The 13,659-nt window shown below is 40.2% G+C and overlaps 1 long non-coding RNA gene across 4 annotated transcripts in view; it reads left to right on the plus strand.

Moving 5' to 3' along the window:
• LOC115100480 overlaps nucleotides 1-13,659 on the plus strand; it is a 241,054-nt gene that overhangs the window by 120,937 nt on the left and 106,458 nt on the right. For 2 of the 4 annotated variants that reach the window (XR_003859095.1, XR_003859097.1), the window contains 2 exons: nucleotides 6,062-6,148; nucleotides 6,286-6,801. This is a non-coding gene — a long non-coding RNA (uncharacterized LOC115100480). Of the gene's footprint in view, nucleotides 1-6,061; nucleotides 6,149-6,285; nucleotides 6,802-13,659 lie in introns of those variants that run through there. The other 2 variants (XR_003859096.1, XR_003859098.1) reach the window with 2 other exon arrangements.

Here is a 13,659-nt window from a genome sequence, read left to right on the forward strand (position 1 = left end):
CCCCTCCCCCCAAAAGGGTCTTGCAGGAAGTGAAAGCAAGACTAGGAAAGAGATGTGCTACATAGAGGTAGAGAGAGGTGATAAAAGAAAAGGAATGGATAGACAGAAAGATGCAAACCGATGAGAGAGAGAGAGATGTGCAGAGAGAAGAAGCACAAATGGATGAGAGAATAACACAAACGGAGGAAGACAATGAATTGGCATGGAAATATGAAGAATCGGGTAATGAGATAATGAAATTTTGGGAAAAAGAGGTGGAGAAGAGGTCAAGGCAGCTTTGGAGGGGAACATAGCACTAGAGTGATACACACCCAGCATTGAGGGGGGTGGAGGAGACTGAATTTGGATGCAAATAGTTAAAGAGGGTCAAAAATATGACTAGGAGAGGTGAGAGGATTTAATAATCTGGTTAGGAAAATATTCCAATTTGTAATTTGCAAGATTAATTCATTTGCAGTCCTACTTAGTGTATTAAATTGCACCAGCTCTCACTGAATCAAACCGAAGTTTTGATAGCTTATACTATAGCTCATATTTACATTTCTATGAGGCTTGATGGCAGCAGAACCACTCACTTAGTGACACTAGCAATTAAATCTGTCTGAAATATGTAAACAATCCTTTGCTTAGTGAGCTGGTAGGCTGGAAGGCCTGCAACGTTAATCACACAAAATCTACATTCTATTTTGGTACAAATCTGTTATTCACATCATATGATATAATGGAGGAAAAATGAGTAGGATAAGAGAGAAGGGCAAGGTAGAAAGAGGGAAGAAATGAAAAGGGAATGAGGAGAAGAAGAAGGGTGGAGATAATGAGGACAATAAGAAGAGGGGTGAGAGAACTGATAGATAACAAAAGTGTTGGAAAGATGAGTCAGGGTCTTATTCAACAAAGATTTTTCTTTCCATAGGCACACAATAGGGAAAAGTCATTTTTTGATAAGGCTCTTAGTGGGACAGAAAGAACCATGAGTCGTTTCATGGGAGAAAAAACTGGGTTCCCACTAAAAATGAAGCTGGTGGCTTGTTTTTTCCACTTGGTTGCCTCCCCCACCCCCAACTAAACACAAATTCTGGCTACAATCCCCAGAGCCATTTTAGTCTGAAATGTGTGTAGTATGTAGTGAAATGCAGGGCTCTGCATTTCCTCACTGCACCAATGGGGCGATGAAATAAAATGGTAGTTAAAAATTAGCACTAAAAATTAGTTCACAATTGTTAGCTATCTGCTAAAATTTAGCTTTCCTACTGATATACTAATCTAATGATATGCATGGTGCACTAAAACAGGTAGTAAAGTGAAAAAGTGCACAAAAACAATAGTGTTGGGAGTTATAATCCCTCACAATAATTTCATTTACATTTCCCTAAACCTATGGGAGGGAGGTTTAAGATAGTACCCGCGATGTAAAAAACAACCGTGCACTCGACGAGCGCATTTTAACCCTCACAAATTAACTCCAGCCCGGAGCTGGCATTAAGATTTGAGGAGCCCCAAAAGTTGAACTAAAAAGCAGAAAAATACTGCTTTTCTATGGTTCCTCCGACAATATTGTGGCAATGTTAAGTCAGAGGAACCCTAGAAAGCAGCAGTGTGAAAAAAAAAATGTATTGACGGCGGTCAGGTTAGGAAAACGGATGCTCAATTTAAGAGCGTCCGTTTTCTTAATCCGCACACTGCCACTTCTCCTAGGTGCCCAATGCTGAGGAGGTTCATTTGCCTACTGCACTGCGTGCCCATGAGAAGTGGATGGGTGTGCGTTAGGAAATTGGGCGCTCAATCCTGAGCGCTTGTTTTCTCTGCACGGGTATTGTATCGGGCCTGACTGTGCCTGTTCCTTTATTTTGTGCATTTGCTGTTTCTGAGATCTGGAGAGTTTCCCCTTTTGCACACAAAAGAAAGAAAGCTCCATCCTCTGAAAAATCTCTTTTTTTGTGACCAAACCCTGTACTAGTATACTAGAAATCCACAGCTATAATCTATTGTAGCTGTAATCTAATTTTTTTTTAATGAAAGAAAAATTTGAGACTGCAGACTGTGGAGAGAAGAAGAAAGAGAAGAAAATGGAGCTATTCCCAAAGGGCTGGAGCATAGACTGATGCAAGGAGAATCTGAAATGGTCACAGAAGACGCCACACTGTTTTTGGGAAAAGACATTTATTTATTTTGAAATATTTATTACCTGCCCTTCCTACATTCAGGGTGGTGACAAGAAAATGCACATAATAAAATTACATAAGAATCAATCAACAATGAAAAAATCAAACAAAATTATAGACTTGGACAGTGCTGATAGACCCAACTATTGTCAATATGGATGAATTTATAGTGCTGAAATGGAAAATGCCTTTTGAAATAAATAGGTTTTAAGAGCTTTCCAGAAAAACTTTGGTTCTGTTATTGTTCTTATCTCTTTTGGGTGGGAGTTCCATAAAAATGGCCGGCAATGGAGAAAGCATGTTCCCTAGTCTCTTCAAGATGGGCTGCCCGAGGAGAGGGAGTATCTAGAATGTACTGACTGGAAGAGCATTAAGTTCTGGAGAGAATGAATTTTTAGTGTCGCTGCAATCCACTGTGAAGGAATATTATGAATGAGGGTATGAACAGTAATTGTATCCAAAATGAAATTGGGAGTGAATGTAACATTTGCAAAACCTGGGTGATGTGTTTGCCTATGTGTGTTCCCGTTAATAGCCTGGGGTGATGTGTTTGCGTATGTATGTTCCCGTTAATAGCCCGGGGTGATGTGTTTGCGTATGTGTGTTTCCGTTAATAGCCCGGGGTGATGTGTTTGCATATGTATGTTCCCGTTAATAGCCCGGGGTGATGTGTTTGCGTATGTATGTTCCCGTTAATAGCCTGGGGTGATGTGTTTGCGTATGTGTGTTTCGTTAATAGCCTGGGATGATGTGTTTGCGTATGTATGTTCCCGTTAATAGCCCGGGGTGATGTGTTTGCGTATGTATGTTCCCGTTAATAGCCCGGGGTGATGTGTTTGCATATGTATGTTCCCGTTAATAGCCCGGGGTGATGTGTTTGCGTATGTATGTTCCCGTTAATAGCCCGGGGTGATGTGTTTGCATATGTGTGTTTCCGTTAATAGCCTGGGGTGATGTGTTTGCGTATGTATGTTCCCGTTAATAGCCTGGGGTGATGTGTTTGCGTATGTATGTTCCCGTTAATAGCCTGGGGTGATGTGTTTGCGTATGTGTGTTTCCGTTAATAGCCTGGGGTGATGTGTTTGCGTATGTGTGTTCCCGTTAATAGCCTGACAGCAGAATTTTGGATAATCTGTAAAGGTCAAGTTATATAAGCAGGCAAACCAGTGAAAAGTGCATTGCAATAATCCAAACCAGAGAAAAGAAGCAATTGAAGAACCGTTTGAAAATCAGGAGGATCCAGAAATGGTTTTAAATGGCGTAAGAGTCGCAGCTTGAAAAACGAAGTTTATGTAAGGGCCTTTGATATGAGCATGCAAAGAGAGAGACCGATGAATGAGAACACCATGATTATGAACTGTTTTGGATCTGGGTATATTTTGATATTTTAAGACAATTTTTTTAGGAGCATAAGAAAGAGGGAACCAAGATAGGATCATAATTTCGGATTTCAGGGCATTTAAGGCAAGTTTGTTTGAAAAAGCCAGTCATGAATGGTTGTAAGACATGATGAGATGAATTGTTCTGTGAGATTCCAAGTATCCTTCAAGGGGAAAAAAAATTGTATGTCATTTGCATACAATTTATAGTGTCCTCCAAGGCTGACAAGCAGCCAATATAAAGGAGTCAGATAGATGTTGAAAAGCACTGCTGATAACACCGAGCCTTGTAGTACACCAGAGGTCAGAGGGATCCAAGTTGAAATTTCTGACCCAATTTTTATTTGTTGAGAACGACATGTTAAGTATGATGTAAACAATGAAATCACAGAACCAGCAATATCAATAGAGCGCATCCTGGAGAAAAGGATACATTGAGTGATGGTGTCAAAAGTGACTTGGAAGCAAGGGAGGAGGAAGGGGCATTGGAATTTGCATTGCTACTGATCTGTATTGTGTATTTTTTCAGGACTCTGGGACTGATATTTAAAGTCGTTTATCTGGTTAACTTTTGAATTATCCAGAGAAATGCGAATGCCTTAATGTCAAAGTCACTTATCTGGCTAAATTTTAGTTGGATGTCATTTTCCAGCAAAAAATTATCTAAATATCAGCTAACTGATATTTGGAAATAGCTGAAAAGGTTATTTGGTTAAATGTAATCATGGCTATGAGGAGATCTAATGTTATCCAGGAATCTGGAAAACTTTAAGCTTAACCGGCTGAATCCAAAATAACATAGCCAGTTAAGTTACAATCTTGTGTTAAAAAAACCCCAAAAAAACAACCAAGCCCATCCACATATTTCACAAAATGGTAATGTGGTACAAGGCCAATTGTTGTTCCTCTTCTGCTCCCCAAACTTGTTAAAAAAAAAAAAAAAAAAAAAAAAAAGAAAAGTTACTTCTGGCTTCTCCTCATCCTCCTTCCCCCCAGATCAACCCTTACCCTCCCACCCACCCAGCACCCTGCCAAACCCCTTTGGCTGTACTCTTGTACCACTCACAATGGATTCTATTGTTGCTCTGACAGCAACTTGTTGTGTTATCTCTTTGCTTTTTACTGAGACTTGGCAGAAGACCTCCATTCAGCTTTAGGGCCTTGTAAAATTTTACCTTTTCCCCCTTTCAGGAAATGAACTGAGAAATATGGGTCGGAATGTAGACCCAGCACTCTCAAGTGAACTTCTAAGCCCTACTAGTCAGTGGAACAGGGGTTATGCCTATCTACAACAAGTAATATATATATTTACTTTTCACAAGTGATCAGTGGAAGGAGGAGGAGGAAGTTGCTTCCAAAACCATAGCAAGAACAGCAAAAGACACCCACACAACTTCCTTCATCGAAGTACAGTTGTCTGAGGGACCACTGCTGGAACTGGATGTTCTGCTCCAAATCAAAGTTCAGAATTAGAGATGAAAGAGGAAGAAAGTGCAATGGTAGACCTACTGTTTGAATGGATAGCACACCTACCCTTTGAATGGAAGCATCTCCAGCAGAGATACCTGAAGTACCACCCACACCAGGTACCAATGCAAACCTCCAGGAAGCCAGGGTCCATTGCTGCTAGAACTGCAACACATGATCCCATCTGCTCAGGCATAATTGAATCTGTTGAGATGCCCACCCACCTTGCATCTGAAGTCCTGAGCAGGCAAACCCTACATGACGCACCTATGATGGAGGGATGGTTGGCCTTAGGAAGAGAAATGTGACATATGGGATACAAATAGCGCCTAGCCTGCCAGGCTATGCAGTCATACACTGAAGTAGTTTTTCAGTTGGGAGATTGAGTAAGAGCATCAGCAGATGACATCACTGCACCCTCTGAAGCAAAAATACTACACAGAGAGAGCTGACACAGACCATGAACATGGCCATCAGTTTAATATTTCCACTGGAAGTGACTTCTCTCTCTACCACCTCAACTGAAGTGACAAAACAAAGAGCAGCCCTTCTGATGGTGGTGTGAGGACCAAAGGTTGAAGCGGGGGAGGGGGGGGGTCATGGCAGATGTAAGTACTTTTCACTGGCAAAAAGCCTTCCCAATGAACCAACAATATTACATATGAAGTACAGGAAGGCCATTCTCTGCCCAGCCCTGGATGAAGAGCTTGAATGGTTACCGTTCTCTGTCTGATCCTGGGAGAAACGCTTGCCTGAAGCTGCCCTTCTGTGTACAGTTTTGGGTTAAGTTATTTCTGAAGCCACTTTCCTATGCACAGTCCAATCTGAATCTGAAGTTTAAGCACAAATAGTTCTGGAGAGGACAACATTGCATAAATTCACAGTGCTCCTCTAGCTTCCTCCATTACATCTTTAGGAAGTGATTGTTTTGCCAGAGCAGCTTGATGAAATGGTCAGTCTAGTTGGAAACAGTGGTATCTAAGTAGGGTTGTGGTGATTGATATCAAACTGTACTTTCTTCCTGTAAGTCTTACCTATTGTATTCTTCCAAAGATTTGTGATGGGAGGAGCTGACTGTTCCACAATATGATTCCGAGAGAATACCAGAATTACTTGAGCGGCCTCTTCAATAGTTGCCAGGTAAGAATTTCTCTCTTACTGTTTGTCATCCCTGCAGGTTCTCCCAACTCTATTGTGCTGAAGACAAGTAAACTGTTGGTGCTACCAATTGTTGTTATCTCTATTTCTGCTGATGTTGATATTTCTTCTGCTGATAGAATACAGACGGTACATTGTTTCTGCTTCTGCTACTGCCGGTATGTCTTCTTCTGTTGATGGGTTAGAGATAATGTACTGTTCGTGCTGTTCCTGCTGGTGCTTCTCCTTCTGCTGATGGTTTACACTGTGTCCGCAGGTGCTGCTGTCACTATTTCTGCTCCTGATCCTCCAGTGCTGGGGAAAAGTACTTTGTCTTAGATGTCATCCCTGCCTTAACAGAATTTTTTGCCTACTGTGATTCTTGCCTTAATAGGTGCATAAAAAGAGATCTTTTCTTTAAGAGATGTATTGCCAAATGGATTACAATAATTGAGCTTTATCATCTCTGACTCTTGCCTTCACAGATGCATCTCCATTAATTGGACTTTCATCTGTTGTTGTTGTCTTTATATTAAATATGTACAAATGATAACAGACAAGGGATGTTCTCTGCTGTGATGTTTTCAGTTGAGATGGAACCACTTATCTATTATTATATGTAATATTTATTGTTCACAAGCTGGTCCTGTGTTCATCCTTACTCATGTATTATTTTTGTACAATAAATATTGTTTTATTTGTAAACATGGTGCTTGTGACGGTGTGTGTGTGTGTGTGCGTGCAATTTCTGGGATGCCAGGGCCTAGGGTTCAGGCCATCTTGACCTTGAGTTTTGGTTCCAGGTCTCCGAGGCCTGTAACTCTGGAACTCATTCTGTACTTTCATGGTCCATCAGCTTCTGGTATCTCCTGAAGCATTGTTCTAGGTCAATATATGCGCTGCATTCTGTGTAGCTTCCAGATTGCTTGAGTCTATCTGGAGTGACCTTCTTTCCATACTGCTTTATTTGCTCTCTATCTCTCTGTCTTGTAAGTTTAAAGCTGAAAGAACAAGAAGTACACTATTTTCCAGAAAGCCGGGGGGAATGCTGTGGCATCCGGTTCAAAAATCTTGACATATTTTCTGAAACTCGGCTTTTATTATGATATGAGATTTCCTGTATGTTCCTCTTGACGCAGCAACCATGTGAAACATGGCTTCTCGAAGAACTATATACTTTAAGATTATCTGTGAAAGTATACACGAGAAATCTCTTTTCAATAAATGGATTACTTTGACGAACAGTCTGAAGTGTAACCACACATTTCTTTGAGACTTCAAGAAGTGCAACAAGTGCTCCCTACCCTCAGCCAACAGGAGTTCTCCAAAGTTGTTTTTGCAGATAAGCTGAAATTTCCTAAGTCTGAAAGCTTTGGATAATGCATGGTAGTGTACCTGTAATAGCTGGTGTAATATTGTTGGTTTGAGCTTGTTCAAAGGTGCCTGGCTGTCTCTCTCCTGGCTATACACCTGCTGGCTGCAGAGAAGAAATATACAAGTTGCATTTACTGCATATCCAACCCACCCTATCCCTCACTCACCCACCCTAATTCCCACTTTTCTTACATAGATTGCCTAATTCTTGCTGCTTTAATCAATTAGATAAATGATTTATATATAAGCCCACTTTTTCAGACTGCTTTAAATTTTACCCATAGATCTACTTGATAATCAATATTGAGCCCAAGTACATAAACTCACCTGGCATAGTCCCTGCACGCTCCAGAAGACTCACTGGTTCCACAGTCACCTGCCTCTTTCAGAGGTGAGCTCAGCAGACAGTAACCTCCTGCAGCACTGTACAGGCGCGTCCTCTTGCCTCACCCCATCCCTTTCTATAACTGCAACTTGCCTACACTTCTTCTTGCCCCCACCACCACTTCATTGCATTCTCATTGACTTATGTGTTACAGAGTCTGCTGCTTTTATGGTTCCTCAGGCTCTGCACTGCCTACCTACTCTAGGGGAGGGGGGGACAAGAAGTGATCTATGCTATTCCTCCAGGTCTTATAAAAACAAAAACTTAAGCCCTGGACAAGACTGGGGAGAGACTCAAGGGTCCAAAGCTCACAGCTCCACAATCCTGCTTTCCCACAGTGCAGCCAGGGCTAGTGCAAGGATATTAGGTGCCAGAGATAACCCTTACAGTCTTGAACTTTCTTGCTCTTATTTTTCACTATCTGGCACCTCCTGGAAATATTTGATCTAGAGTGTGAAGCGGTCATGGAGATAGTGATCAACAGGGGCCCTAGAAGAGAAGTCTTCTTTCCCATCTGGACTTGAACCTGTACCTGTAGCACTCCTAATTATGGATAAAGCACCAAAATTGGGGACCTGCTATACCTTCAAAAAGTTCTAAAAGATTGATAAGACAAGACTTCCCCATGTTAAAGCCATGTTGACTCTTCTCCATTAAGCCATGTTTATTTCTATGACCAGTGATTTTTTTTTTAAGAATGACTTCTACCATTTTGCCAGCACTGACAGGCTTGCTGGTCTATAGTTTCCTGGATCACTCCTAAAGCCCTTTTTAAAAATTGATATCACATTGGTCACTTTCCAGTCTTCAGGAATCATAGCTGTTTCAAATGAAAGATTACAGATTAGTAACATCTTAGAAATTTCATGTTTTAGTTCTTTTAGAATTCTGGGGTGGATGCCATTTGATCTCAGTGATTTGTAACTCCTTAATTTATCAATCTGATCTATTTGATCCTCCATTATCCCATTTAAACATGTTTCAGGTATGGATATGTTCCTAACATCCTTCTCCGTAAAGACTGAGGCAAAGAATTCATTCATTTTTCTGCTATTTCCTTGTTCTCACTAGAGATGTGCATCATTTTTTGTGTTCGTGTCGTTCTTCGTTTTTCGGCCGCCATGGAAAATGTCGGTTTTTTTCGGTTCGGGTCTTTTTTTCGCGAAAAATCGATTTTTAGTTAGTGCGTGCTAACTCCCCGTTAGTGCGCGCTAACAAAAAACGTTAGATTTTGTTACTTTTTGTTAGCGCGCACTAACGGGGAGTTAGCGCGCACTGACTCCTGTTAGTGCGCATTAATCGGAAAAACGAATTTTTGCAAAAAAACGGGAAAATCCCAATCTTTTTCGGGCTCCCTGAAACATGCCGAATTGGACAATTTTGTTGAAATTTTCCAATTCGGCAAAAATGAATGCACATCTCTAGTTCTCACTGAGCACCCCTTTTGCCCCTTGTTCATCTAATGGCCCAACTGACTCCCTCACAGGCCTTTTGCTTTGAATGTACTGAAAAAGTTTTCATTCATTTTTGCCTTGCTGGAAAACTTTTTCTCAAAGTTTCTCTTGGCCTGCCTATCTATTGGTTTACATCTAAGTTACCAGTGCTTATGTTCTTGCCTCTTTTCTTCATTTGGGTCTGCTTTCCATTTTTTGAATGAATGTCCTTTTAGCTTTAACACTCTTTTACCTCACTTTTAAACCTCGTTGGCAGTTGTTTGGTCTTTCTTCAACCTTTTTTAATGGATAAAATACATTTTATCTGGGCTTCCAAAATAGTATTTTTAAATAATATCTATGCTTTTTGCAAACTTTTAACCCTTGCATCTGCTCTTTTTATTTTTTTTCCTATTTTATCATAGTCTCTTTTTTAAAGTTATATGAAACTGTAGTAATTTTGCTTAATGTCTTCCCTCCAATGATTATGTCAAATTTAATTGCTTTATGTTTGCTATTGTCTAGCAGCCCTACCACAGTAACCCTTCACACCAGGTCATGCATTCCATTGAGGACTAGATCTAAAGTAGCTGCCCTTCTTATCAGTTCTAGGACCAGTTGCTCCATGAAGTAATCACTTATGGCATCTAGAAACGCAATTTGTCTAGCATGTCCCAATGAGATTCTAACCCAGTCAATACTAGGGTAATTGAAATCTTCCATAAATTAAAATGTTGCCATTTTTTTTTGCTTTTTTATTTCAGCTAACATTTTACAATTTGTTTTTTCATTTTGGCCTGCTATAGTCTTACCTATCACAAATGGAATTTCTATCCAAAAAGATTTCACACTACATTTTGTTTCTTGTAGGATTTTTATCATGCTTGATTCTTTGCTATCTTTTACATATGCCACTCTTCCACAAATTTCATCTGCCCGATTATTACAATATAATTTATATCCTGGTATCAGTGTCCTATTGGTTATCCTCCTTCCACCATGTCTCTGAAATGCCTATAATGTGTAATGTCTATATGCTTATATAATGCCATACTTACTAACTCATCAATCTTACTGTTCAGTCTCCTGGCATTTGTATTCAGACATTTTAAAGTATGATTTTATTTGTACTTTCATTTTTCTTTGTATTCACAAACTGCATGTTAGCAAATTCTACAGGAATTTAGAGTTATTCATATCTAGGTGCTCTTTGTTTATGCCTTAAACACATATTCAAAGTGTTCTGTTTTGCAAGTATCTTTGGAAGATACAATCCTCTGAACCATATCCTTCTGAATAACTGTCAGCTTTCTCCCATTATCAAGTATTACAGGTTCATTCTATGGATGTCAAAACACAAGAACACAAAGAACTGTTATCCCTGAAGCAGCTCCACTGGTGGGATCTGCTGCCTTGAACACAAGACCAGTATCAGGCAGACTCTGTTCCTGATAGAATCTACTACACAAAGCAATTTAAGCCACACTCACACATTCACATCTTGAGTCAGCTTAACTGTGGATGCCAGGATAAGCAGTGTTTTAATTACTAATGCTATGCTCCAGAAAGCAAGGCAGCAAAAATAATATACAGATAAAGAAAACACAATGGGGTAGATTTTATAAATTTGTGCACATACGTACTTTTGTTTGTGGGATTTCAATAGATACGCGCGTAGCCATTAAAATCCAGGGTGCCCAAAATCGGCAGTCTGCGCGCGCCGAGCCACGCAGCCTGCCTCCGTTCCCTCCGAGGCCGCTCCGATTTTGGAGCGGCCTCGGAGGGAACTTTCCTTCCACCCCCCGCACCTTCCCCTCCCTTCCCCTACCTAACCCACCCCCCCAGCCCTATCTAACCTTCCCCCCTACTTTTGTTGAACAAGTTACGCCTGCTCGAGGCAGGCGTAACTTTGCATGCGCCGGGCCGGCTGCCACGCGCCATATTCCAGTCCAACTCACTGCTGGACTTTTTTCTGCATCTTAATTTTATCGAGTTGCTAACATTTTAAAAGCTGATTAAGGAATAGCTATGTCTCTCAAATGAAGGGTTCTTAAATTTGACTATGGTTTCTAAATTATCTATTTGATGTCTAATAAATCTTAAGATTTTAAGTTGATAAGTAGTTGACTTATGCTAGTTTGTGAATGACCAAGAGTTAGACAAGAATTTAACACTAAGGTTATTTTTTCTGTAAGGAAGATGCATTTTTCATCGGAAAGAAAATTGTTGTTTTCCCTGATGTAGTCAAGAAAACTCAGGCTAAGAGGAAAAGGTTTCTTGTAATGAAGTGGAGAGTGAAGCAGAGAGTTTTGACTCTCAAGTCTGGTTTTCTTCTTAAATTGCCATGTAAATACATCATTAAATTTGAAGGAGCTAAATATGTTTTCTGTGACCCTTCACAGATAGAAATCTTCCCACAGAATAGCAATGTGAAGGTACTGGGTTCTTCTGGATGAGACTGTATAATAGATTCTCTGAGTTACCATCGTTTTTGTCTTACTCTGTTTTTCTCTCCCCTTTTTGTGGATTAAGTGATAGCAATTTTCTGGCATTAGTTTATTTTTCCTTATATTGTTGTTTCCTTGTAATTCTGGGCATTCTGTTTGCTATGTTTTCTTAAGATCTGAAATAATTAATAAAGACATAATTTAAAAAAAATCTGGGTTAATTGTTTGTTATTCTAAATCACTAAGGGCCTCATTTTCTAAGCGGCTCGCATGTGATACCAGGATGGGGGTGGAGTCGGGGAGGAGTCGGCCCCGGAGGAGGAGGAGTCGGGGTGTCACCGGGGCCGACGCCGCGGACAGCGAAAAGGTAAGGCCCTTTTCACGTCCTATTTCGCTCCCAATAGCTACACCTCCTATGGTGGCGCTATTGGGTGCGAAACCGGCAGCGATCGCACCGCGACGGTGCGATCACTGCCGGCTAGCACAGGCCCGCCCCACGTTTTGGCCCCCGCCCCTCATTTCCTAAAGTATCGCAGGCCTGCGATACTTTAGAAAATGAGGCCCTAATTGACTTTTGTTTTGAAGATTTTTCTGCTAGCCGGTGTGTGTGTGTGTGTGTGTAATCTATATAACAAACAAAAAGTGACTGGAGTGGGAGATGGGGATGGGTAGGTGCAAATCAAACTAGTGAGTAGTTGCCCAGGAGCCAGTATTTTCACCTTTTCAGATCAAATAATTGACTTTTGCAAATTCTCAATTCTAATACTTATAAAACAAATACTCATGGTTATTAACTCAGATAATTAATCCAAAGTCTTTTCCCTTATATACTAACAATTCTTTATACTTGCGAAAAAATAGTAGCTCACAAAATTATTCCAAAGGCTGTTATACCTAAACACATACAATTCTTAACACTTGCAAACAATACTATCCTTAAAAATTAATTCACTGCTCCCCTATGAGGAAAGTCTGAAGAGGTTAGGGCTGTTCAGCTGAGGGAGGATATGATAGAGGTCTTTAAAATCATGAGAGGTCTAGAATGGGTAAATATGAATCGGTTATTTACTCTTTCAGATAATACAAGGACTAGGGGGCACTCCATGCAGATAGCATGTAGCACATTTAAAATTAATCAGAGAAAATTCTTTTTCACTCAACGCACAATTAAAATCTGGAATTTGTTGCTAGGGGATGTGGTTAGTGCAGTTAGTTTAGCTAGGTTTAAAAAAGGTTTGGATAAATTATTGGAGAAGACCATTACCTGCTATTAATCAAGTTGACTTAGAAAATAGCCACTGCTATTACTAGCATCAGTAGCGTGGGATATACTTAGTTTTTGGGTACTTGCCAGGTACTTGTAGCCTGGATTAGCCACTGTTGGAAACAGGATGCTGGGCTTGATGGTCTGACCTTGGTCTGACCCAGTATGGCAATTTCTTATGTTCCTATGTTCTTACACAACCAGTAATAATTTAACCATTTAAGATTTTTTTTTTTCAAGATTTAAGTGTTCTTTCCCAGCTAGTTCAACTTACCACCAGCAGACCTTCAGGTTTCTTAGCTTTATTTGCTATTTCTAACCTTACTAGCCTGTGCTGCACTGTGGATTAGAAAGTGTATTTAAGAAACCCTGTATTTTAACTGGTCTTGTGTTATCTGGTATTATATTATAGTGCATATCCTGTTCAAAGCACATGAATAGTTTAAATATGAACTAATCATCCAAAGGCTGCTCAAAAGGAGACTGAAATTATTCCTGAATGCAGGGATTTTTTTTTTTTTTAAAGCATCAGTACGCAGCTGTAGCATTTATTTTTGGTCTATGTTAAACTCTTTTGTGAAACTCACGCGTGTTCTCATCTTTTCATCCCT

This window comes from Rhinatrema bivittatum, chromosome 10 (assembly GCF_901001135.1).
Source record: "Rhinatrema bivittatum chromosome 10, aRhiBiv1.1, whole genome shotgun sequence".
Classification (NCBI taxonomy): domain Eukaryota; kingdom Metazoa; phylum Chordata; class Amphibia; order Gymnophiona; family Rhinatrematidae; genus Rhinatrema; species Rhinatrema bivittatum.